A 26,308-nucleotide genomic window follows, 5' to 3' on the forward strand; every position below is an offset into this window, starting at 1 on the left:
TACTGAATGATAATAACACAATTCAACAAATCCTTATAGCTTTATACAGAATTTAGTCGGAGAAATTAGACTGTGTATTTGTTTACGTCTGTCAGTGCATTCGCACTGAGCGCTCGATCAGCTGTAGGCGCGTGACGTAGGAAGTCATTGTTCGCGGTCAACGACTGCCTTGTGCGGCGCGCAGACTTGACTGTTGCTTTGAGTATGTGCCGCCGCCAAAACACAGCGCGGTATCCTTGTACTCTCTGCGTGTTTACATGTAGCTGTTGGTTCCTCAAAAGTATGTCATTCCACAAAAATTTTTACGTTAGATATGTGATGTATTCCCTTAGAGCGTCGAGATTTAAGAGTTTCTACTTCAACAGTGTTATCATGTATAATTTTGCGAATTCTGTATGGACCGTTATAAAGCAGAAAAAATTTGCGACATAAGCCTTTTCCTTTATGAGACAAACGGTGGGACTTAATTAATACCTTTTGACCAACCGACAAGAATTTTGAACGACCAGGACGTCTAGCTGATTTCTCTCTTCTTGCAGCCGCAGATGCAATATTTCGTAGAGCCAGGTTAACAACTTCAGAATGCCGTAGTTTCCGTGAAGGCGGAAAAGGAACGATTTCAGAAATGCGATTTGTTGGTACTTTATTTTTTAATATTAATAGAGGCGGTAAAGAAGTTGAGTCATTAGGAAGTTCATTCAGAATGTTTTGAAAAATATGAAGATACTGATCCCAAGTTCTGTGATTCTGATGACAATAAAGACGGCACAATTTATTGATTTCCTTCATCCATCTCTCTGAAGCGTTAGATTGAGGGTGAAAAAGTGAAATGAAAATTGGTTTAATTTTACGACGCTGTAGAGTACGAAGCCAAATTTTAGAACGAAACTGTGATCCATTATCTGATATAACCTTATCAACATGACCAACTTCCTTAAGAAAATGTTTGATGAAAGCGTTAGATACTGAACGAGCTGTTGCTTTTCGTAAAGGTGTAAAACACACATATTTTGACGTCAACTCCACTGCTACGAAAATGTACGCAAAACCATTAGTTGAACGAACCACTGGACCGAACAAATCGACTGCAGCCATCTCCTTTAATTTCACTGGAATGATGGGAAACAACGGTGCTCTGTGAGAAATCGTTGGAGGCTTAGCCATTTGACATAATTTACATGTGGCAAGAACAGATCGAATACGTTTTTCCATATTACTGAAGTAACAATTTTCTCGTAATTTGTGAAAGCATTTTCTGGGACCAAAGTGTGCATAACTGAGATGTGTGTACCAAACCAATTTATTGACCCACTCATCAGGAATACAAACTAACCAAACAGAGTTGTCGACCGATTTTCGTTTAAAAAGAATGTCATTGCGAACTAAATAATGCTGTCTATTCGCTACGCTTTCCTTTCTCCTCCACTTCTCCTTAATGTCCTTCCAGATTGGATCCTTATTTTGCTCCTTAGCGATGTCCTGGAGCGAAGACGAAATAAAGTTCTCAAAAGCAACACCTTGAATATACATCAAACAAAAATTGTTTTCTTTGCAGTCCTCTTCAGCACTTTGTTTCAAACCCATAGGTGCACGTGATAAAGCATCAGCAACAGTATTTGAAGAACCCTGTATGTAAACAATACTAAAGTCAAATTCCTGTAGGTACAACGCCCATCGTGACAATCTGCCGTGAGTTAATTTCCAGAGCTCGATGATCGGTGTAAACCTTAGTATGTCTGCCAAACAAAAATGTGCGAAATTTTGTGAAAGCCCATACAACAGCCAAAGCTTCAAGTTCCGTAATCGAATAATTCTTTTCTGATTTAGAGAGAACACGACTTCCAAATGCAATAGTCTTCTGTACTACAACGCCGTTTTCTTCTATCTCTTGAAATAAGTGTGCCCCTAGGCCTTTATATGATGAATCCGTTGCCAAACAAAATTCTTTAGATAAATCCGGATGTGAAAGAAGTGGAGCAGCAACTAAAGCATCACGAAGCTGTTCAAATTCTGACTGAGCTTCCTCATCCCAACACCAATTAGATTTCTTTCCGGATAGTTCACATAAACGAGGTGCGGCCAAATCGTCCAATTTAACAAAGCGTCGAAGAAAATTACAGACACCAAGGAAACTACGAACATCACGTTTTGTAGTAGGAACAGCATAATTACGAATAGCGTCTAATTTCTCTGGATCAGGAAGAATACCTTCTGTAGAAATAATGTGACCGAGAAATTTCACCTGAGAACGACCAAATTCAGATTTTTCCAAGTTCACTGTCATGCCAACTTTTGCAAAGATACGTAACAATGAATCCAAAATTTTGCTGTGCTCACTCCAAGAATGTTTAGCAATAAGAATGTCGTCAACATACGAAGTAATGTTGTCACGAAGATAGACAGGTAACATTTCGTTTAAACTACAATGAATGCTGCAATAGGTACAGTAAGTCCAATCGGTAATTTCCAAAGTCACTTTTGGGTAAAACAGTCATATCCGGTTATTGTTCACTTACTCACTAGATAGATTGATAGTCGAAGAGTTGTTTTGACAGATGCAAAGAATAGTAAAAGAGTAGGCAGCGGTACAGAAAACTAAAAGAGAAATAGCACCACTACAGCTCGGGGCCCTATGCTCGCTACCGCACATATTCACTTAAGAGTAGTGAATCCCCTGAGGACATTAATAAGTTCAAACAGTAATTTTCGAAATCTCATTTGGGTAAAATCGTCATATCAGGTTATTATTTACTTACTCTCTAGATAGATTGATAGTCGAAGAGTTGTTTGACAGATGCAAAGAATAGTAAAAGAGTAGGCAGCGGTACAGAAAACTAAAAGAGAAATAGCACCACTACAGCTCGGGGCCCTATGCTCGCTACGGCACATATTCACTTAGAGTAGTGAACCCCCTGAGGACTTTAATAGCTGCACATAATTTCCAGTTTGTGACTTTGTGGCACATCTGGCGGAAGTGCGTACGTAAATTGATCTAACCATGCACATGGATGTATGTCATTCTTAGAATTGCGGAAGATCTTAAATTTCCGGACAGTCAAGAAGTGTTTATAGTCAATGTTTGCACCTCGTGGCGACAAAGACCTACCGCGTCTGTCCCAGTCCCAATGTCGATTATTGTTAAATTCGCGCGCCTGGCGCTCTCTTGTTGCTTCTCGTAAATGAAGTAAATTACTTTCTTCACACCCTTCTGCTAAACTAACACTTGTCAATTTATCTGAGATCTCCTCAACTCTTTCCGATGAGTCACTTAATTGTTCTTTCAGTTTATTTACGTCTTCTGTAAATGTCGCGACTCGGGTTTCGGTGTTGTCACTTTTAGTAGTTAAGTGTTCACACTGTTGCGTTAAGTTATTTATTCTATCATTTGGTACGGATTCCTCGGTTCCTTCAATTATTTCTTCCTTATCCTTTGCACGTTGTAAATTTAACTCTGAAAAATTCTGTACTATCACGCGATCTTTTTCTTCCTCGTCCTTGCCCTGTTCCTCATGTCTGACTTCTGTTGAAATTAAGCTGTTATTGTGAGCCTTCAAAATCGGTTGTACTTCTCTAATTTCTTTATTTGATTCGTCATTCGTGTATTTGAAAAATGTCCCTGTTCGTGAGCCTAACTGAGTTTCCATTGTTCCCCTATCAGTTTCTAATTCAGATCGTAACTGTGATCCCACTGCTTTCATCTCGGTTTTAGTTGTTCCTATTTCTGTTCCAATTGTTCTTATTTTTGAGCATAACCGTGTTGTCATTGCTTCCATCTCAGTTCCAAATGTTTCTATTTGTGTTTTAATTGTTCCCATCTCTGTTTTAATTGTTCCCATCTCTGTCTTCATTGTTCCCATCTGTGTTACCATTGTTCCCATTTGTGATCCCAGATTTAGTATAGCACCCATCAACTGCTTTATCTCTTCTGTCGTTAATCTCGTAATCTGTGAATTTTCTGATTGAGAAACATTTTGATCTGTTACCGGACTATTTTCCTTGCTTATTAAATTGTTTTCCACTCCATTATTCATCGCACAGTTTTCCTGTGTTGGCGAGTTCGCCATGTCAACAATTTCGTTATTCTGACTATTCATCATTTTTGCCTGTTGCATTGACCGCGTAATCATTTGCAAAACATAAAAAAAATTCGACACTGCACGAAAATTACACACAATGACCCCTTATCTCCAACAATACTATTCACACGCAATGTCTCCCTCAAACACGATCAATCGAACAATTGAAATAATTGCACAAAATTGTCAAACGCATATACAAGGCAATAAAAAAAAATTAAATTTTGAAAAATACCATTAGAAGAATGCCAATTACCAAATCTACACATGCAAAATAGACTACAATCACTAAACTCAAAATTACTACAACAATACTACGGTCTACAATTTTCACAATCAGAAGAATCCAAGGGACGATCCGAAGCAGCGGTCGCCACGTGCATGGGGGCTTAATTAAATGTATAATTGATTGAAAATATTTTTTTTTTTTTTTAGTAACTGTATGTCCGATTACGTAAGTCTCGTAAACGGTTGGCCCTGACTAGAATTATTACGCTATCTGACTGCTAAGAACAATGTAAGAAAATTTTCATAAACACAGTTAATTAATTAAGTCCCCAGCAACTATAAAACCTACAAAATCCAAGCACAAATGTAACTGTTCTGTATGTGGGAGTGTGACTCAACGCCCACATCTGGCACGGTTCTTTTCCAACAAGACAAGAATTTTGATACCAATTATACTGACGTGACAAAAGAAATTTAGAAAAACTATAATTACGCAAGAAAACCAAAATTCACTCTAATACAAGAACACGAGCCAGATGCTTTGTTGACTGAACCTGTAGTGACACATTATTTCAGATACACAACTAATAGAGGAACATTATAAATTTTACCTTCATATATTGACGAAATGCACTCATTACAATAACATCTGCTATCTCTCCCATCAAATCACTGCATAAGACAAGGAACAACACTCTTTACTACAACATCTTACTCCGACTTCACGACAAGCAGTGCCCACTAGTACATCTCAGTACGAACTCTTAACACACACTGTCCTCTACGAACTCTCAACAACCACTGACTGCTACGAACTCTTAACACGCACTGTGGAGGCGGCTTAATAGTACTCTTTGGCGCACTCTCTGGCGCAGTGGCACAGTGTAGCCACCTTTCAATGGTTGTTGTCTTGCAAACGACCCCATCTGTTGACTCAGGGATCGAGACGTGGCTGCACGATCCGTTACAGCCATGCGGTTAAGATGCCTGTCATCTCGACTGCTAGTGATACGAGGCAGTTGGGCGTTCCGTATTACCCTCCTGAACCTTCCGATTCCATATTCTGCTATCAGTCATCGGATCTCGACCAACGCTAGCAGTAATGTCGCGATATGATAAACCGCAATCGCGATAAGCTACAATCCGACCTTTATCAAAGTCGGAAACGTGATGGTACGCATTTCTCCTCCTTACACGAGGCACCACAACAACGTTTCACCAGGCAACGCCGGTCAACTGCTGTTTGTGTATGAGAAATCGATTGGAAACTTTCCTCATGTCAGCACGTTGTAGGTGTCGCCACCGGCGCCAACCATGTGTGGATGCTTTGAAAAGCTAATCATTTGCATATCACAGCATCTTCTTCCCGTCGGTTAACTTTCGAGTCTGTAGCACGTCATCTTCGTGGTGTAGCAATTTTAATGGCTAGTATTGTATCTCCCTCCCAGCCATTCGTGATTTGGTCCTTTAACTCCTGTAGGAAGAAATCATTTCTATTGCTTCATCTATCTGCGTGGATCCATGACTTCTTTGTTTTCCTCCACCCCTGGTTGACCGGTAAAAATCCCTCTGACAAAACCTACGATATCGAGCATTTTAGCATAAAGTTCATTACTGCGGGTACATTCCAACAAATCGCGTCCCCAGTCATCACCTCGCCTTTCAGCAACCCCAACAACAGTATCTGTTAATTCAAGTTTCATGACTTTACGAACAATATTTTGCTTTGTATAGGCAAGTCTCATTATTAGCATCAATTTCCTCGCCCCAATAGAAGCAGTGTTTACTAAAATCAAATACGTTCTTGTACTATCGAAGATTCGACGTTGACGATGCATGGCCTTTTCCCAAAGACGATCTAATCAGTTTTGGGTTACTGTACTTTTTCTGACGAGAACTGTGTACTTCAGCTTCGGCTATACCAGTTAATAAATTACGATGTGTTGCGATTTTCTATTCTTACTGGTTTGTAGTAGCGTTTCCAGTCCTTTCTGTTTTTCTTTAACCTCATGGCCATCTCCTAAATTGTATGGAACACACCTTGTAGTGTAACGACTTATAGTTTTGTATAAATTATTTTCTTTGGACATATGACCATGTGCAGACTTCGTCACCTACGTCAGTTACAACACACTTCAAAATTATTTAAACTCTTTTTAAATTGTCTCTGAATGGTTCTTGAACGAAACTGTAAAACATCATTTGAGTCATATGTGCAGATTTACGTCACTCAGGCCAATTGGTTTGCGTAAACTTTTTCAATGTAAATGTCGTTTTGTTTCTTCTCAGAAGTTATATTAATGCAAGTTATCTGATTTAACAAATATTAGAACCACATTGAATAAACTTTCAAGACTCAAACTCGCGATGAATATTGTCAAAAATTAATAATCATGTCAAATAAATCAGTCATCCTTCTTCCTTAACATAATTCTTCATAAATAAATTCTCGGAACATGTATTTAAACTTTTGTAGTATACACTACTTTATTATCTTCATACATACAGATGTGAACCTGAGCCTTGACAAGATAGGACTGAACATTTACACATGATTAAACTTTCTATGACGTCATTGTTGTACAAAACATTGCGAAATCTCAATTTTTTTTAATTTTTAGAAGCACGACGCAACAACTCGGTTTCAGGATCTTCTGTTGCTCTCTGGCTGTCGACCCGCGACGTATAGTGGCCAGCAATTTTCTCTCTGGCCCCGGCAGTAAAGATGCTGTCTCCGTTCGTCGCGCCGCTCTCTCCGTACATGAAACATAAAATATAAATACAAAACTTTAGATAATTCACAACAATTACAAAGATTACAAAAATACATAAACAAAACACGAAATTAAATTTATATTCACCTGCAAACTGGGCTGACTGGTGGATGGGTGACGCTTCAATTTCGCGTCCCACTACAACCTCCATACAATTGGAAGCACTCATTTCAAATGCACAGACCGCACAACAAAAGAAAACTCAAGCGAGGAACGAGAATTTTGCAAGATACAAGGAGTTCTGATTGCGTCCCTCACACGACACAGTAAGACTGGACGTCGCTAACAGTGGGAACAATAACAAAGGAACGGAAGGGATGGCAGCCTCGGCTGTTCACGACATGTCAGTCGAGGGTGTTACAAAAAGGTACGGCCAAACTTTCAGGAAACAATCCTCACACACAAATAAAGAAAAGATGTTATGTGGACATGTGTCCGGAAACGCTTAATTCCCATGTTAGAGCTCATTTTAGTTTCGTCCACTTACGCTCAATGGAGCACGTTATCATGATTTCATACGGGATACTCTACCTGTGCTGCTAGAACATGTGCCTTTACAAGTACGACACAACATGTGGTTCATGCACGATGGAGCTCCTGCACATTTCAGTCTAAGTGTTCGTACGCTTCTCAACAACAGATTCGGTGACCGATGGATTGGTAGAGGCGGACCAATTCCATGGCCTCCACGCTCTCCTGACCTCAACCCTCTTGACTTTCATTTATGAGGGCATTTGAAAGCTCTTGTCTACGTATCCCCGGTACCAAATGTAGAGATTCTTCGTGCTCGTATTGTGGACGGCTGTGATACAATACGCCATTCTCCAGGGCTGCATCAGTGCATCAGGGATTCCATGCGACGGAGGGTGAATGCACGTATCCTCGCTAACGGAGGACATTTTGAACATTTCCTGAAACAAAGTGTTTGAAGTCACGCTGGTACGTTCTGTTGCTGTGTGTTTCCATTCCATGATTAATGTGATTTGAAGAGAAGCAATAAAATGAGCTCTAACATGGAAAGTAAGCGTTTCCGGACACATGTCCACCTAACATATTTTCTTTCTTTGTGTGTGAGGAATGTTTCCTGAAAGTTTGGCCGTACCTTTTTGAAACACCCTCAAAGGTGGGGCAGATTTACGTCTTCCTACTGGAAATTTCATTTCATTCAACAGCTTTGACTTACAAAAAAATGGAAAAAGAAAAATTACTGTGACTTTCAAATTTATGAACGCTTAACAGTGCCTAAAACTGAAAAACTAGATGCTTATGTCACATGAAATTTCATGCTCTATAACTTTTATAACTTTACGTTTTTCATTTGGAGTAGCCGTTTTTGAGTTAGAGGCGTAGCAGGTGACATTTTAGCTAAGCTGATAAAAATGAACGAACTTTGGCAACTGATTGAGGCCAAACGGCTGCACCGTTCCTGACATTTAAGTAAGTCATTGTAAGGGGTTCATTATCGGCTCATTACTATTCGCTATCGCACTTGAGGAGATGTAATTTCGATGGATTGCTGCCTGCGATATGGAATATCTATGCTACAATAGAATCGCAGGTCAGAGCAGTGTTGGCAGTAAGTCGAGTTTAGTAGCTCGTAGAGAGCAGTAGTGAATACTACCAACAGTTCCAATCATGGTAGCATAACCCTTCTTAACATGATAGTCTGCTTGTGTTGCACATCAATTGGATTTACCGTATTTACAGTGCACCTGCCATACAAGACTGAATCATGTGCTGGCTCGGTAGCTTCACAGAAAACATGGATACAAATGCATCCCTCTTCAGGTCTCTTGACCTATCTTGGTATATAAATGTCTGGTAGTCTTGGCAGGTCTGACATCCAAGTGCGCCTCAGAGTGGTAAGATAATGCGACAGAGTCTCATCCAACCTAGCCCAAGTAGCCAAGTATCTTGAAACAAAATTTTCGCTGTTATGGGTACCAGGGTTGCTAAACCCAGAGCGTTACAGAAACTAGCTGTTGCTTGCAACAAGCTTTTTTTTAAGCGGCTGATATTTTATAGATGATTTCATACTGATCGACACAAAATGCATCATCTTCTACATTCCATTGAACTCCCAGTACGTGCAAAGTTCTCGTGATCTCTGGTCCTTCCGATTTCCTCATAACAACCAGCTGCAGAGAGTTCGTTCCTCATTTCGGTATAGGCAGCTGGGTTTGTCTCATGAGTGAGATCAGAACGTAGAAAAAGGTTATCACTGCATTTCCGTCTGCAGTACCTGCTGCATAGTCATCAGTCTGTTATGGTCTAATAAGGCAGAAGTAGTGGGAAACTGTCAGTGGTATACGGACTGCCAGTTCCCTCAGTGCAGATGATTTAAGCCCAAAGGGTAATCACTTTAGTCGTTAAGTAGTTCTTCTTCGCATGGTTGCTGCTTCCTTTGCTCCGTAAAGATCGTCTCGGTGCCAGAGAAATCAAATCACGTGCCGGCCGAAGTGGCCGTGCGGTTAAAGGCGCTGCAGTCTGGAACCGCAAGACCGCTACGGTCGCAGGTTCGAATCCTGCCTCGGGCATGGATGTTTGTGATGTCCTTAGGTTAGTTAGGTTTAACTACACTCCTGGAAATTGAAATAAGAACACCGTGAATTCATTGTCCCAGGAAGGGGAAACTTATTGACACATTCCTGGGGTCAGATACATCACATGATCACAATGACAGAACCACAGGCACATAGACACAGGCAACAGAGCATGCACAATGTCGGCACTAGTACAGTGTATATCCACCTTTCGCAGCAATGCAGGCTGCTATTCTCCCATGGAGACGATCGTAGAGATGCTGGATGTAGTCCTGTGGAACGGCTTGCCATGCCATTTCCACCTGCGTTCGTGCTGGACGTGCAGACCGCGTGAGACGACGCTTCATCCAGTCCCAAACATGCTCAATGGGGGACAGATCCGGAGATCTTGCTGGCCAGGGTAGTTGACTTACACCTTCTAGAGCACGTTGGGTGGCACGGGATACATGCGGACGTGCATTGTCCTGTTGGAACAGCAAGTTCCCTTGCCGGTCTAGGAATGGTAGAACGATGGGTTCGATGACGGTTTGGATGTACCGTGCACTATTCAGTGTCCCCTCGACGATCACCAGTGGTGTACGGCCAGTGTAGGAGATCGCTCCCCACACCATGATGCCGGGTGCTGGCCCTGTGTGCCTCGGTCGTATGCAGTCCTGATTGTGGCGCTCACCTGCACGGCGCCAAACACGCATACGAACATCATTGGCACCAAGGCAGAAGCGACTCTCATCGCTGAAGACGACACGTCTCCATTCGTCCCTCCATTCACGCCTGTCGCGACACCACTGGAGGCGGGCTGCACGATGTTGGGGCGTGAGCGGAAGACGGCCTAACGGTGTGCGGAACCGTAGCCCAGCTTCATGGAGACGGTTGCGAATGGTTCTCGCCGATACCCCAGGAGCAACAGTGTCCCTAATTTGCTGGGAAGTGGCGGTGCGGTCCCCTACGGCACTGCGTAGGATCCTACGGTCTTGGCGTGCATCCGTGCGTCGCTGCGGTCCGGTCCCAGGTCGACGGGCACGTGCACCTTCCGCCGACCACTGGCGACAACATCGATGTACTGTGGAGACCTCACGCCCCACGTGTTGAGCAATTCGGCGGTACGTCCACCCGGCCTCCCGCATGCCCACTATACGCCCTCGCTCAAAGTCCGTCAACTGCACATACGGTTCACGTCCACGCTGTCGCGGCATGCTACCAGTGTTAAAGACTGCGATGGAGCTCCGTATGCCACGGCAAACTGGCTGACACTGACGGCGGCGGTGCACAAATGCTGCGCAGCTAGCGCCATTCGACGCCCAACACCGCGGTTCCTGGTGTGTCCGCTGTGCCGTGTGTGTGATCATTGCTTGTACAGCCCTCTCGCAGTGTCCGGAGCAAGTATGGTGGGTCTGACACACCGGTGTCAATGTGTTCTTTTTTCCATTTCCAGGAGTGTAGTTCTAAGTTCTAGGGGACTAATGACCTCAGCAGTTGAGTCCCATAGTGCTCAGAGCCATTTGAACCATTCTAATCACGTCTCTGTCGTCTGGACGGTGAACTAATTGCAAAACAGCCTGGGCAATATCCTCGACGATGGCAAAATATTGCATTCGAAAACGTATGAGTACTGCAGTAGATTTGGGGAGAAGGCTAGGCCCTTTTTCCAAGACTTCGTTAAGTGAAGAAAGACCCTTCTTGTGTGAAGATGCGACGACTACGACTCGTCACTTGGTGCTTCTACGGCATTTTCTCACCACTATTTGATGAGGCAAATGAAAGGTATCAGCCGAATTTTGGGAAGGGGGAGGGGTGGAAGTCAGTTCTATGTGTAAAATTCTGATACTATCTGACGTCTGTACTTGTAGGACGTCATTCTTCTCCGAAATCCTCTGAAAAGTAAAGAAGCGTTTCTCTGCATTGCAGATTTTATTTCCTGCCGATTTTCGTGGGATCTTCGATAGAATATGAAGCTTCAAATTCCTCAAGAAGAGCTGAATCTTTCGCACTCATTGTAAATCCGAGTGGCTCAGTGGCTGGCGACTTGAGTGTCCCTAATCTACCCAGTCAGGAAACATATTGAATAGGGAATATTGGGTATACAATTTAAAGTGGAATTTGAGCCGTATGTAATCCCTGGCGATTCCTCACATCGTTGAGAGTGAATGCTAGATTATTGTATCCCACGACCTCTCGGTTTCTAGACACGAACTTGACCGCTAGTCCATCATATATGACTTCGCACTCATTGACCTCATATTTCTATTGTCTCTAATCCCAGAAGTTTCGGTTCGACAGGCTGATGAAGTTAATGACGGCGAGATTTACTAAAAGGCTTCGGCTTCTACTAAGAATCCAGCCGAATTTCGAAGGAAGTAAAGCCAATGATGGGGAGATGCTTATCAGCGGTCTCCTCAACAATTTTCCCGTAGCGATCCGCTCCTTAGTAACTCTATGAGGAGATCATCACATCCTTCGGTGAGATCAGCCAGTTATAAGTTATTAGTTTGTTGCCTTTTGGACTCTTGAGATACTGACGGATGCCTCGAAAAGGGATAAAAACTTTCTAAGACGGAAAGTGTAAGGTCTGACGAACCACCTGGTGTGTGTGAATGACATAGTGAATGAAGACTCAGTGGCATCGACCGTCGGTGCGTGATTCATAACAACTCTCAGTTTGATATTAACGATCAATGGTCTTCTGATTAATCTAGATTGTCTGCCACCATCTAAAACGCAGAATGTAGGTCTGTGGCACCTGCTACATACATATGGACTGTCTGGAGCTAAGTAAATCGTAAACAGCTGACTGACATGTGTTCAGCAGCAATATGTGATGAAGTAGAACGTACAGAATTGCTACAGACTGACTTGTGATGTAAAAGAAACAAAATGCTCTTCGTTTTTTCTACAGTCTTTTATGGTGTGATTATGGTTGGGGGGAAAAACACTTATTGGTGAGTCCTCAAAATCTTAAGGAGAGGGAGGGGGAGAAGAGGTGTCATGAACATCCTTCATCTTCTCGCAGTCTTGCACGCAGTGACCACGCTGTTCGCAAACACCCAGTAGACTTCCGCCTTCCACAAATCGCAAAGGGAGTCCCAAAAGATTCAATTTTGAGTCTACTCCTATTCCTATAATACATTATGAATGACATGCTACTTAACGTTCAACAAGCAGATCTGGTACTTTTTGCAAACGATAGCACTGCCATAATAAATCTCATTAGATAGAAAGCAATGTGAGAATGTTACCCGTGAAAAAATTCCGCCGTTTCGTCTCTCGAAATCGATATGTAGCTTCATTTGAATTATTGCAGACGTCCCAGAGATTCTTAAAGTTCCCATCCCTGGCGCATTCCCCAGGTTTTGGCCCCAGAAAAGTGTGGGAGCAATTAGATAGTGAGTTAACGTCAAGCAACATACAGTTTTATTTACGCAGAACTCACAGATCATGGAAGTTACACAACGCATTTAATCAGAAATGCAGATAACGATGTAAATCAGAGGTGTAGTTTAGCGGTTCCCCACGTCTTCACTCGCTGAAATTCCATCAAAAATAATTTTCTTGGACTATTCCACAGTTAGGCATCAGGTACTCATTACACACAAAGGCGCTATAAGACTAATACAGTAGTATACATAAAACTTCATGTAGGCAACTGTTTCATAAAATAGACTTAATAACAACAGTCTCACATTACATTTACTTTCACATGCATTTTTGTTTCGAAGAGCCAGTCATTATATGAGGCTATCACCACTAACAAGAATGTCTCCATTATGCATCAACCCTTCTCTTATACAAAAAGGACCAAGATACGCAGCTTTAAAAAAATGATCACCTCCTTAGTGAATTAAAGGTCCAGTCAACATTGAAAATGCTTCAAACCACAATCATTTCTGCTTGAGAAGTATATCTAGCCCTACGCACGAATTGCTCAAACGATTACACAGTATGTGTGTGTGGTTGTGTTATATTTATTAAATTTTATTGTAGAGTAAGAGTAAAATAAATATCTAATTATGAATATGGCCATCATATAGCCATATTTTCACAGAGAAAATGTGTAATGTTTGTTATCCCGCTAACAGGATTCATAACATAGCGAATTACCGTAAGTATGATTCACAAAACATGCAAATAAATAAGCTCAACTGAAATGTCTCTAATAAATAGAGACACAGCCTAACGACGGCTCTCACTTTCAGCTACATTGATTATAGAATGACTGGAACTCATTAACTGCGGTGAATTTGTCGGTGGGCCATCCAAAAAGAAAACCAACATATAGGATTCCAAAGGAGTTTCTATTAACGATCTGTATTTGCTGAAGACCCGCAAATCGTACCAAGAAAAGGTTATGTTAAAAAGTTTTACGCGCAGCTGGCAATATCTTTCAGAATAACGAGTATTACTCTCTCTCTCTCTCTCTCTCTCTCTCTCTCGCTCTCTCTCTCTCTCTCCCTTTTATTTTCCTTTTATAGAAAACTGTGATGTTAGAGGATTCCGCGAGAACGTGAAGACCAAAGAACCATTTTCTCTCCAGGTAATCAGTTTAAAGACTATAATTTGTAATATAAATATAAAGCAAATTGTGTGGGACATAATGGGGCGGGCGGCGAGAGAATGATGTAGTGGGAGGGGGCAATCATGTTCTAGTTGATTTAACTCGAGGGACGCGGCGCGGACGGAACAAAAAAATCGGGGATAGTCCTTATGGCTGTGTGTGTGTGTGTGTGTGTGTGTGTGTGTGTGAGTGTGTGTGTGTGTGTGTGTGTGTGTGTGAAGGAGAGAGAGAGAGAGAGAGAGAGAGAGAAACGGGGGGAAGGAAGACGGCGCCTCAGTTATTGACCTCTGCCTTTTCGAAAGCCTCTACTCGCTTGGCATGAGGTCAGCCTCTTTGACGACAGACGTCCTTTTCGTGCAGCCCAACGAACCAGAGGTGGCAAAGTAAATTTTAAACCGGGACGATCGAGGGACATGCGCTACAAATTTGTAACTAAGTTAATGCTGGGACTTCTGTTCATGTTGGATGTTGTTGGCAGAGAGCGTCAGTGAGCATATTACTGTTAACTATAAGGGTTATTTCAATCAAGTGTTCACGCATCAGTTTGATAGCTACATGGCTTTCGACAGACTGGTCATTTATCAACCAGTAAACGCCCGATGCTTTAAAGAATCGAGCTCCCGTCTAAAAAATAACTTCAAGTTTTTTATTACTTTACAGTTTGTTTGAAGCCGCATTATTAAACAATGCATCAATATGCTCTGCGTAATCTGTGCTTCTTTTTAAGCAAAAGGTAGTTTTTCACTTATAGCAATGCGTCGCACAGTGATATAATTTTGCAGGAATGTTCAGCAATATATGTGGCTACTGTTTGCAAAATGTGTTGCGAATAGAGTTAGTAAAGAAGACGTAATAAATTATAATATTATGCCTGATGGCGAAGTTTTACTGCATGAACAGTGAAAATGTGGTAATCGCTAAACTCTGTTACTTTCACCATTTTGTTAGCGATGCCAGCAAATTTTTTTTTTAATTTCGTCAATAATTATATGAAATATTGAACAACAATTTTTTGTTGACTCTGGAAGCAGAGTGCCATGAACTGGATTAGCTGTTCGGGTATATACAGGGTGACACAGAATAACGGGAATGTTTGAAATGAGTAGTGGCAGCCGTGGGCAGGTGGCAGCACTGCGGGTTCGTGACAGTTTGCGCGTTCACAGTCCGTCATTTCAGTAAACATGGATCAGTGGAACAGACAACAGCGTGCTTTTGCCATAAAAATGTTTTATAAAAACAATGATAGTTTGGTAGCGGCGCAGAGGGAGTTACGACGTTTTTGTAGTTTAGGACGTCATAATGCCGTTCTGTCGAAACACGCGATAAAATATCAACAACTCTGAAGAGACTGAATCTGCCCTCAAGAAGAAACCAACAGGACGACCAAGAAGTGTGCGTTCTCCATCGAACATTGTTGCTGTACGCGAGTCTGTCGTACGGACCCCACGGCGTTCAATTCGAAAGCAAGCAGCAGTGGTTGGAGATCCCGGGAGAGTGTTCGCAGAATTCTTCTTGAACTATAATTTCTTCCGTACAAACTACATATGGTGCAACAATTGAAGAACCACGATTAGCTGTTACGATTAGGATTCTGTCAAAAAATGATGATAAAAATAAACAAGGACGACGAATTTCTAAACAAGCTGTGGACGTCAAAATGGTTCAAATGGCTCTGAGCACTATGGGACTTAACTTCTGAGGTCATCAGTCCCCTAGAACTTAGAACTACTTAAACCTAACTAACCTAAGGACATCACACACATCCATGCCCGAGGCAGGATTCGAACGTGCGACCGTAGCGGTCGCGCGGTTCCAGACTGTAGCGCCTAGAGCCGTTCGGCCACTCCGGCCGGCGGATGTCAGATGAGGCACATTGTTATCTCACAGGTTATGTGAATAAACAGAACTACCGTTACTAGGCAAACACAAATCCTACTGACGTTCACAAGCACCCTTTACACGTTAGTAAAGTGGCAGTGTGGCGTAGTATTTCATCACATGGGATTATCGGACCGTATTTTTTCGCAAATGAACAGGGAAACACAATAACTGTCAATACATGGAGATATTACGAACTTCCGTTACACCTGCATTGAACAACTTTCCAAACGTTCAAAAAGCCTGGTTTCAACAGGACGGACTGACATCACACACTGCACGGCAATCAATGGCATATGTGCGAGAATTGTTCGGCAACCGTGTCATATCACGATTCGGTAACATTCCCTGGCCCCACAGATCGCCAGATTTATCCGTTTGTGATTTTTTCTTGTGCGGCAACCTCAAAAGCAAAGTCTACACGACTCAACCAAGAACCTTGGATGAGTTAAAACAGAGAATTCGGGATGAAATTCACAGTATCCCAGCCGAGATGTTGCAGCGGACAATGAGGAATCTCAACAGCGGGTAAGGGTCCGGAAACGACAGAGTCGAAAATTATAAGACTTCTTATGTCTCTGAAATTGGAATACATGTATCGGTGCTGTTATCGCTAAGATTATAGGATAGGCAACTTTCAGACATAGTAGTACGAAGCAAAACTAAAGGACATAATTTTTAAAAAAACGATAAATGCCATCAATGTTTCGTAAATGCCAAAGTTGTAAGGTTTCAACTACTCCGAATGTAATTTGTTTCCTTCATCTCTTCTAGTATTATTGGATTGTGGAAATGTTTCCATTTTTCTGTGTCACCCTGTACATGGTGATTCCATGATGATGTTAGAAACTTTCACGGATAATGGAGAAAAGTAAATATATCAATTTGAATTAAGGGTAGGATTGTTAGGTCTCCAGTATTTTACGGGATCTCCCGTATTTTACCCACATTTTCTCCTCTCTCCCGTATTTTCGTCGGGTCTCCCGTAGTTTACGGGTTTTTCTCTGTTTTACCCATCTCACAGATTTGATAACGTTTTCCATCGTGTTTCATAAAGTTTTATTTGCTTATTTATGCTAACAGTTCCCTATAATTCAGAGATTATCGTTCCCGAATCAACAATTGATATTTCCAGTTTCCCATCTTCGAATTCTCTTTCTTCTGTGTTGGTTTACGTGACGGAACTTCCGTCTAGTGCATCGGTAGCGCGTACACATGCAACTCAATCTCAACCTATTACGCAGCTGGTGCTGTATTTAGTACATCTGTTTAACTATGGGTAGGGAAAGTGACGACGAGAATCACTCGAAAACACCACCAAAGAAGAAGGCCCGCTGTATGTGCGTTCCCACATGTAAACGGTTCAGGAAACGCTCATTATTTGTGTATAGTTTTCTATACAATTGTATATAACGCCCTCCTAAAGGTAATGCCACGATGGAACTATTATGGCCACCATTTTCTTGTTTTGATCCATACTACCATTTCTGAAAGTTGCCTATACTACAATGCCAGATGTATCAGAATGATTGCCGTTAATAGCTTTCGATTCGGTCGTACCCGATCCCGGGTCCCTTACCTCGAATTGATACATTTACCCCTCTCATCATCCTTGAAAGTTTGTAACATCATTGCAGAATCAGTCTGTAGATAGCTCTGATGTAGCCATCAGCCAGGAGGTATTTATGGGCTATTGATAATTAATAGTCAGGAGAAACCGTTATGATCATTAAACAGTTTGCGTGAGCATCGGACTGAAATGAGGTTTATTGCCAACTAGGATGCTTCTTTCTGTTCAAATGGTTCAAATGGCTCTGAGCACTATGGGACTTAACATCTATGGTCATCAGTCCCCTAGAACTTAGAACTACTTAAACGTAACGTAAGGACATCACACAACACCCAGTCATCACGAGGCAGAGAAAATCCCTGACCCCGCCGGGAATCGAACCCGGAAACCCGGGCGTGCTTCTTTCTGTAACAAACGCTTATGTTCAACGTGTGGCGGGTGTTGCTTTCCTTTCGATACCGTTATGCATAGACGTCTACAAAGAGCGGTGATGAGGATTGGTCGGGGGGGGGGGGGGGGGGGGTGAAGGGAAGAGAGGACTCTTGTCTCTCCTGGGATCTGTTGTAAAAGTCTATTAGTAGTAGAATTCTCAACTGTTTTTAAAGACGATTATCTCTGAGTCTACTCAACCACAAATTCATCATTGCCGAATGCAAGGGGAAACACTGTGGCTTTAATAAACACTACATTGTTCAGTTGTCAAGTTGTCCATGGGAAATGACACTGTTTTCTAATAGTGGCGGTAGCTTCGGCGTTGTTTTGCAATCTTGGGGGATGTGAACATTTACAGTACGTTGCCGATATTTTTTTCTATCACATCCGTTTATAGCCCTTAACAAGCTACGAAGTAAATAGTTGCAACACACAGTAAACTTTGTTATAGTGTACCTGCCCTACAGCCATAACCGATGCCCACAGAAACAGCCCCTTCGCCTGCTGCACATCTTAAGCTCAACATCAGATTTTATTTGACCCGTTAAGGCAAGCTGAGACTCCATTCAGTTTTACGCGCTAGTATGAAGAAAATCATCAAGCTAGACGTAACTCACCAATACTTCATCCGTGGACCCAACGACCAAGAACGAAGGGCTCATATTAAAAAGGGTGTAAGACAGGAATGCAGTTATCTGCCTCTACCGTTTGATCTATACATCGAAGAAGTAAAGACAGAAATAAAAGAAAGGGCCAAGAGTGTGATTAAAATTCAAAGTGAAAGGATATAATGATAAGATCCGTTCAAAGTGAAGAAGAATTGCAGGATCTGTTGAATGGAATGAAAGTCTAATGAGTATAGTATGGATTTAGAGTGAATTGAAGGAAAGAAGTAGCAGAAATGAGAACAAGAACAAACTAAAATTGGAATTGATGATCACGAAGTGGACGAAGTTAAGGAATTCTGCCACCTAGGCAGCAAAATAACCCCTTATGGACTGTGGAAGAAGGACACAAAGCCGGCCGGAGTGGCCGTGCGGTTCTAGGCGCTACAGTCTGGAGCCGAGCGACCGCTACGGTCGCAGGTTCGAATCCTGCCTCGGGCATGGATGTGTGTGATGTCCTTAGGTTAGTTAGGTTTAAGCAGGTCTAAGTTCTAGGGGACTGATGACCTCAGAAGTTAAGTCGCATAGTGCTCAGAGCCATTTGAACCATTTGAAGGACACAAAAAGCAGAATAGCACTGGCAAAAAGGGCTTTTCTTGCCAAGAGAGGTGTATTAGTATCAAACATAGGCCTTAATTTGAGGAAGAAATTTCTGAGAATGTACTTTTGGAGCACAGCATTGTATAGTAGTGAAACATGGTTTGTGGAAAAACCAGGACAGAAGAGAATCGAAGCATTTGAGATGTGATGCAACAAAAAATGTTGAAAAATTGGCGTAAGAAATGAGGAGGCTCTCTGCAGAAGGAAGGGAGTGCACGAAAAACACTGACAAGAGAAAGGGAAAGGATGATAGGACATCTGTGAAGACATCAGAGAATAATATAGTACTAGAGGTAAATGTAGAGGGTAAAAACTGTAGAGGAAGACATAGATTTGAATACATTCAGCAAATAATTGAGGATGTAGGTTGCAAGTGCTACTCTGAGATGAAAAGATTGGTAGAGAAGAGGGCTTCGTACGCAGACTAGTAGTTGGACTTCGACGCATGGGACATTCCATGTCGGAAATCATTAGGGGATTCAATACTCAGAAATCTACAGTGTCAGGAGTGTGCCGATCAGATTTCAGGCATTACCTATCACCATGGACAAAGCAAAAGCTGACGGCCTTCACTTATTGACCAAGAACAGCTGCGTTTGCATGGAGTTGTCGGTGCTAACAGATAAGCAACACTGTGTGAAATAACCACAGAGATCAATGTGGGACGTACGATGAACAACATATCTGTTAGGATATTGCGGCGACATTTGGTGTTAACGGGCTATGGCAGCAGACAACCGACGCGACTGCCTTCCTCAACAGCACGACATCGCCTGCTATGCGTCTCTTGGGCTCTTGACTATATCGGTTGGAGTCTAAACGACTGGAAAGCCATAGCCTGATCATATGAGTCCAGATTTCAATTGGTAAGAGCTGATGGTAGCGTTCGAGTGCGGCGCACAACCCAAGAAGCCAAGTTAACCCAGCATACTGCAAGTTGGTGTTGGCTCCATGATGGTGTTGGCTGTGTTTACATGGAATGGACTGGGTTCTCTGGTCCAAAAGAACCGATCATTGATTGGAAGTGGTTATGTTTGGCTGCTTGGAAACCATCTGAAGCTATTCATGAAGTCCATGAATAGACTTCATGTTCCCAGACAACGATTCGACATGTCACTGGGCCACAATTATTCACAATTGGTTTGAAGAACGTACTGGGCAATTCGAGCGAATGATTTAGCCACCCGAATTTGGGACGTAATCGAGAGGTCAGTGCGTGCACAAAATCGTGTACTGGCAACACTTTCATTGCTATAGACGGTTATAGACGCAGTATGGCTCAATATTTCTGCCGGGAACTTCAACGATTTGTTGAGTCCATGCCACGCCGAGTTGCTGCATTACAGCGGGCAAAAGGAGGTCCGACACGATAGCAAGAGTTATGCCTTGACTTTCGTCGCCTTAGTGTATATGCTACTGTTTTTTTTTTTTTTTTTATACACACATCAAAAAAAGTTTTGCATCACCACAGTTCCCAGAACTCCTAAAGATTGACGTTGACTGTGAATATTGTATCACAGACACAGTCCCTTTGACTGTTCAGAGATGTCACTAAACCCACCCACAGATATAAACAACCATGCATGAGTAGCGCCTAATAGACGGAGGGGGTTCGACAGCCGATCAGTTCTAGTCATTCCACCAGAAAGGAGGTACACGGCTCGTGTTGTCTGTAGTTCAACCATGCCTAGACGGTCAATACCGCGGTTCCATCGCGTCTGCATTGTTACTTTGTGCCAGGAAGGGATCTCAACAAGGGAAGTGTCCAGGCATCTCTAAATGAACCAAAGCGATGTTGTTCGGACATGGAGGAATATGCTGCATGATGCGCAACTTCACTCCCGACGTCGATGGCGAGGTCCATCTTTGCAACCACGACACCATGCAGTGCGATACAGATGGGCCCAACAACATGGCGAATGGACCGCTCAGGATTGGCATCACGTTCTCTTCATCAATGAGTGTCGCATATGCCTTCAACCAGAGAAACGTCAGAGACGTGTTTGGAGGCAACCCGGTCAGGCTGAACGCCTTGGACACACTGTCCAGCGAGTGCTTCAAGGTGCACGTTTCCTGCTGTTTTGGAATCGCATTATGTGGGGCCGACGTACGCTACTGGTGGTCATGGAAGGCGCCGTAACGGCTGTACGATGCATGAATGCCGTCCTCCGAGCGATAGAGCAACCGTATCGGCAGCATATTGGCGAGGCATTCGTCTTCATGGACGACATTTCGCGCCCCCATCGTGCACATTTTGTGAATGACTTCCTTCAGGATAATGACATCGCTCGACTAGGGTGGCCAGCATGTTCTTCAGACATGAACCATATCGAACATGCCTGGAATAGATTGAAAAGGCTGTTTATGGACGACGTGACCCACCAGCCACTCTGAGGGATCTACGCAGAATCGCCGTTGAGGAGTGGGACAATCTGGGCCAACAGTGCCTTGATGAACTTGTGGATAGTATGCCACGACGTATACAGGCATGCATCAATGCAAGAGGACGTGCTACTGGGTCTTAGAGGTGTGTACAGCAATCTGGACCACATCCCTGAAGGTCTCGCTGTATAGTGGTACAACATGCAATGTGTGGTTTTCATGAGTAATAAAAATGGCGGAAATGATGTTTGTGTTGATCTCTATTCCAATTTTCTGCACAGGTTCCGGAACTCTCATGATGCAAAACTTTTTTTCGTAAGTGTATATAGCACGACTAATTTAGATGTTTTACTCAATATTTTATATCTATACTTGCGGTAAAAGCATAGAGTCTTGTTGTTTCACTTGTACATTTCATTACAAACATTTTCAATCATCTGGACGGAAGGTATCAATATACACACCTAAAAATTTGTGTAACAGCTGAAAAATTTTGCCTTGCAAAGCTAACTGCAGGCCTCGCAATCGTAGTAACACCGCCGTGTTATCGCCTGCAAAATACGGAAGGTAGGCAATATTAGTGTACTCTCCAGTATTCCTACAAGTGGAGCACTGTAACACCCTGCACGTCTGTATGACAAAACCGTGCCTAGGATAACCAACATTGATGCAGTTTTCTATGACAATACTTCTCGAACACTATTACAGTTACAACATTTATTTACAGTTTAATGTGTCTGAATAAACCACTGGCGGCTCTAATGACGATACTTCTCTTTTTTTCAAACCAAATAAAATATAATATGATTTTTGGAAATTATGCACTTTCATTCGCAAATGATGAATAATTTATTCTACACCTTCTTGCACCAAATCCCATAGAGACAACAATTATTTCCAGACTTTCCTTTGTTAGACTCGAGGTCCAGTTCTGTAAGGCAAATCTGTAAAGTTTTCGCACGTTGTTTCCGTCGCAATATCGCCAACATTCAAAACTAATAATCCATTTACTGAGATCGCCAATGGTATGTTCACTGAGTGCACTTTGCTTTCTCTCCTTTACGGTAGGTACTTAAATCTCACTCCGCGTTGTATCATTACTCTCCTTCGGTAATCCGCACGCCATAGGCTTACTCAGCTTATACAAGGGGCCGCCACAACGGGACCATTGAATGATTCCATTCAAAACTAATCGCCACATGCGTTAAGACATTTATCCTACGAGACGATCGGTTCCCGTTTGTAGAACGAGGTCGGCTGCTGGCGGATCCACAGCTTCACTCACTCTTGCACTTCTCCGTCCGACTGAAGCCGACGTCCACTCACGTCTTTCTTCAGGTCGACAAAGTTGTAAATATCACACGATGAAAGATCTGTGCTGTACGGAGGACGCTGCTGTATTTCCGAGGAAAATAGCTGAAACATAGCCTTCGTCCGATTGGCAGTGTGGGGGCGGGCGTTATCGAGCAACAGCGTCCTTCCTCTGCTAGTCGAGTTCCTCGAGAGTGGAACCACAATCAGTACGCAGAGCTGTGAAGGCATTTTGTGAAAACTACGACGCGCCCTAAAGTCAAAACGCCCAGCAATGCTGTGCGAAGGAATCATCCTGTTGCACGACCGCCGCAATAGCTGATGCCGGCACGGTAGCTCAGCGTGTTCGGTCAGAGGGTTAGCTGCCCTCTGTAATAAATAAACTGAGTTAATGGATCAACAATGAACTTACGACGTCCGCCCCGAGCAGATGCAACGAACAAAAAAACGAACAAAAACGAGATTAAAAAAAAAGTAGCTGAGTGGTCAGCGCGACGGATTGCCGTCCTACGGGCCCGGGTTCGATTCCCGGCTGGGTCGGGGATTTTCTCCACTCAGGGATTGCGTGTTGTGTTGTCTTCATCACCATTTCATCCCCATCCGACGCGCAGGTCGCCCAGTGTGGCGTCGAATGTAATAAGACCTGCACCAAGGCGGCCGGACCTGCCCCGTCAGGGGCCTCCCGGCACGATAACGCTCGCCCCCAAACTGCCAATCGGACGAAGGTCGTGCTTGTGCTATTTGGTTGGGAAACGCTCCAACATACTCTGTACGGCGCGGATCTTTCACCGTCTGATTTTTCACATCTTTGGCGACCTGCAGAGAGACATGTGTGGACGTCGGTTTCAGCTGGACAAGGAGATGCAAGAGTGGCTGCGGTTACGCATCCGTCAGCAGGTGATCATGTTCTACGAAACAGGAATTGATCGTCTCGTCTGCCGGTGGGATAAATGTCTTAACACCATTCCATGGTCCCATTGTGGCCCGCGTTATGTTTTCATCTAACTGACCATCATACATTTCACTTGCACAGTCCGTCACGCTTACCGCCAGCAGTGTCGCCCTTTTCTCCTTCTCACCGTCAGTATACACTGCTTAGCAAAAAAATCGAAGCACCCAGAAGAGGAGGAGGAAACAACATGAAACTTCACGATTTGAGAGGGTAAGTTATATTACTTCAGCGATTACAATATCGAGTCAGATTTACAGAGAATTCCGCAATATGAGCCCACTTATCAGTGTAGCCGCCCGCTGTGGCCGAACGGTTCTAGGGGCGAATCCTACCTCTGGCATGGATGTGTGTGATGTCCTTAGGTTAGTTAGGTTTAAGTAGTCTAGCGGACTGATGATCTCAGAACCATTTCAACCAATTATCAGTGTGAGGCTGCACCCACTCCAGCCATGAAGCGTGCACTGGCTGTGTAGGGTGCCACAAAGCCGTTGTATCCTCTCCCGAGACAAGCTAACCCACAGTTGTTGTAAATTGTCCCTGATGTCCGTGATGTTCTGGACACTGGCACTGGGACAGAGCTGATGTCAAAACTGGTCGCATACGTATTCCATCAGGAACAGGTCAGGAGATCTTTACGAGTGTACCTCAACATCACGCAGACAGTTCAGAGAGACACGTGCAGTTTGTGAATGAGCATTCCCTAGTTGAAAAATAGCGCCACGATACAGAGGCATGAGAGGAAACACACGATGACACAGGATGCCCATGATGTACCGTTGTGCCACCAGAATTCAATCTTCAGCCACTACCTGCTGTGACATAAAGACATACCAGATGGCTGCCCCACCATGTCGCTAGAACTTACACTACTGTGCCTCTCCAAAACATTGGAAGTATGGACGTCTCGCCAGGTCGCCGTCATATCAGCCGATTATAGTCACCACTGAACTCAATGCGACGGAATTCATAAATAGTCCATGTTTCCCGTGACACCACTCTAAACGGAGCTGTTTTTGTGTTGCTAATGGCAACCTACTTAGGGGACGGTAATTTCCTAGTATGGCTACTGCTGGTCTCCGATCAATGGGTGCAGTATAAGACAGAGTGTTGCAGGGAGTCCATTACTTGCTCACAGGTAAAGGCGGATATGTGACACAGCTACGATGTGTTCGGTGCGCTATAAAGCGATCCTCTCTTGTTGTGCTAAGACGTGGTCGACAGGAATCTTGAGGACCAGTATGCCGGCCGTCACACTCCCAAGTACTCTGTCATCGGGCCACTGTCACAACTGAATGCCCCACAATTCTGGATATTCTGCGATTCGACCATCCAGCCAAATGGAGACCAACAATGTGACACCTTTCAAATTCAGTCACGTACTGATAACACGCTGTTCCATAGTACTACGTGGCATCCCATGGTCCTTCACAGTGTTCACTCAACGGACGCTGTTCAGGTCTCTTACGAACTTTACCAGGCCTGATAACCAGCTCTAAAAATGAACAATGATGCACTCTGGGGACATTTCTATCTATCACAGAGGATTGCAACCGTAATCGCATTCATACCCGCCAATGGTGTGTACGTGTACGAGGTTAAACTCAAGTCGACCATTTCTTCTGGGTGCTTAACTTTTATTGTCTGGCACTGTATCGAATGACGTTTACAACGAGTTGTCGCAGCTGCGTCCGAAAACATTCTGTGTAAGCACTTCCCATGCTTGTAGCATGAAACAAAAATGCGCTCTAGTTTTAACTTGAAAGTAGCTGCACGTCGTCAGATGACCAAGTCAGTTCCCACAAAGGTCGGGTCTACAGTTTGCTTTGTTGTGTGCTAATTGAATCCCGACGAAATGACACAAGATTCCAAAATTTGATGGAATTCCTGTGTGTTTTTCGAGAAGATTATGCGTCCCAAATTCTCGAATTAAGAATATAATGGCAGCGAATCCCAGTAGACTGGAGGACACAGTAGATCAGTAGTACCACAAGAAATGAGGCAAATAACAGTTGAGTAATAATAGTAGACCTCGACTGCTGACATTTGCTTCTGAAAATTCCTAGAACTACGCTGCAGATCAAATAAAATGGGCATTGGGTTTATGTGCCCTCTTCACATAATGCAAATTATTCGCACTAATGCACACAGCCTCCGGCGCCAAAATTTTCGAACAGCGTTTAACACAGTGGCAAGTTGTCAACGGATAATAAACATGATCAAGTAAAACATCCTGCCAGATATGGGACTGGAATAAGTGTTCTCTGCCGGAGTCCAGAAAAGGCTTGAATGAAATTTACGGTGCCAGAATGTTGTGGTATAACTCTGCAGATGGAATACAAGCACCTAAG

This window comes from Schistocerca piceifrons, chromosome 1 (assembly GCF_021461385.2).
Source record: "Schistocerca piceifrons isolate TAMUIC-IGC-003096 chromosome 1, iqSchPice1.1, whole genome shotgun sequence".
Classification (NCBI taxonomy): Eukaryota; Metazoa; Arthropoda; class Insecta; order Orthoptera; family Acrididae; genus Schistocerca; species Schistocerca piceifrons.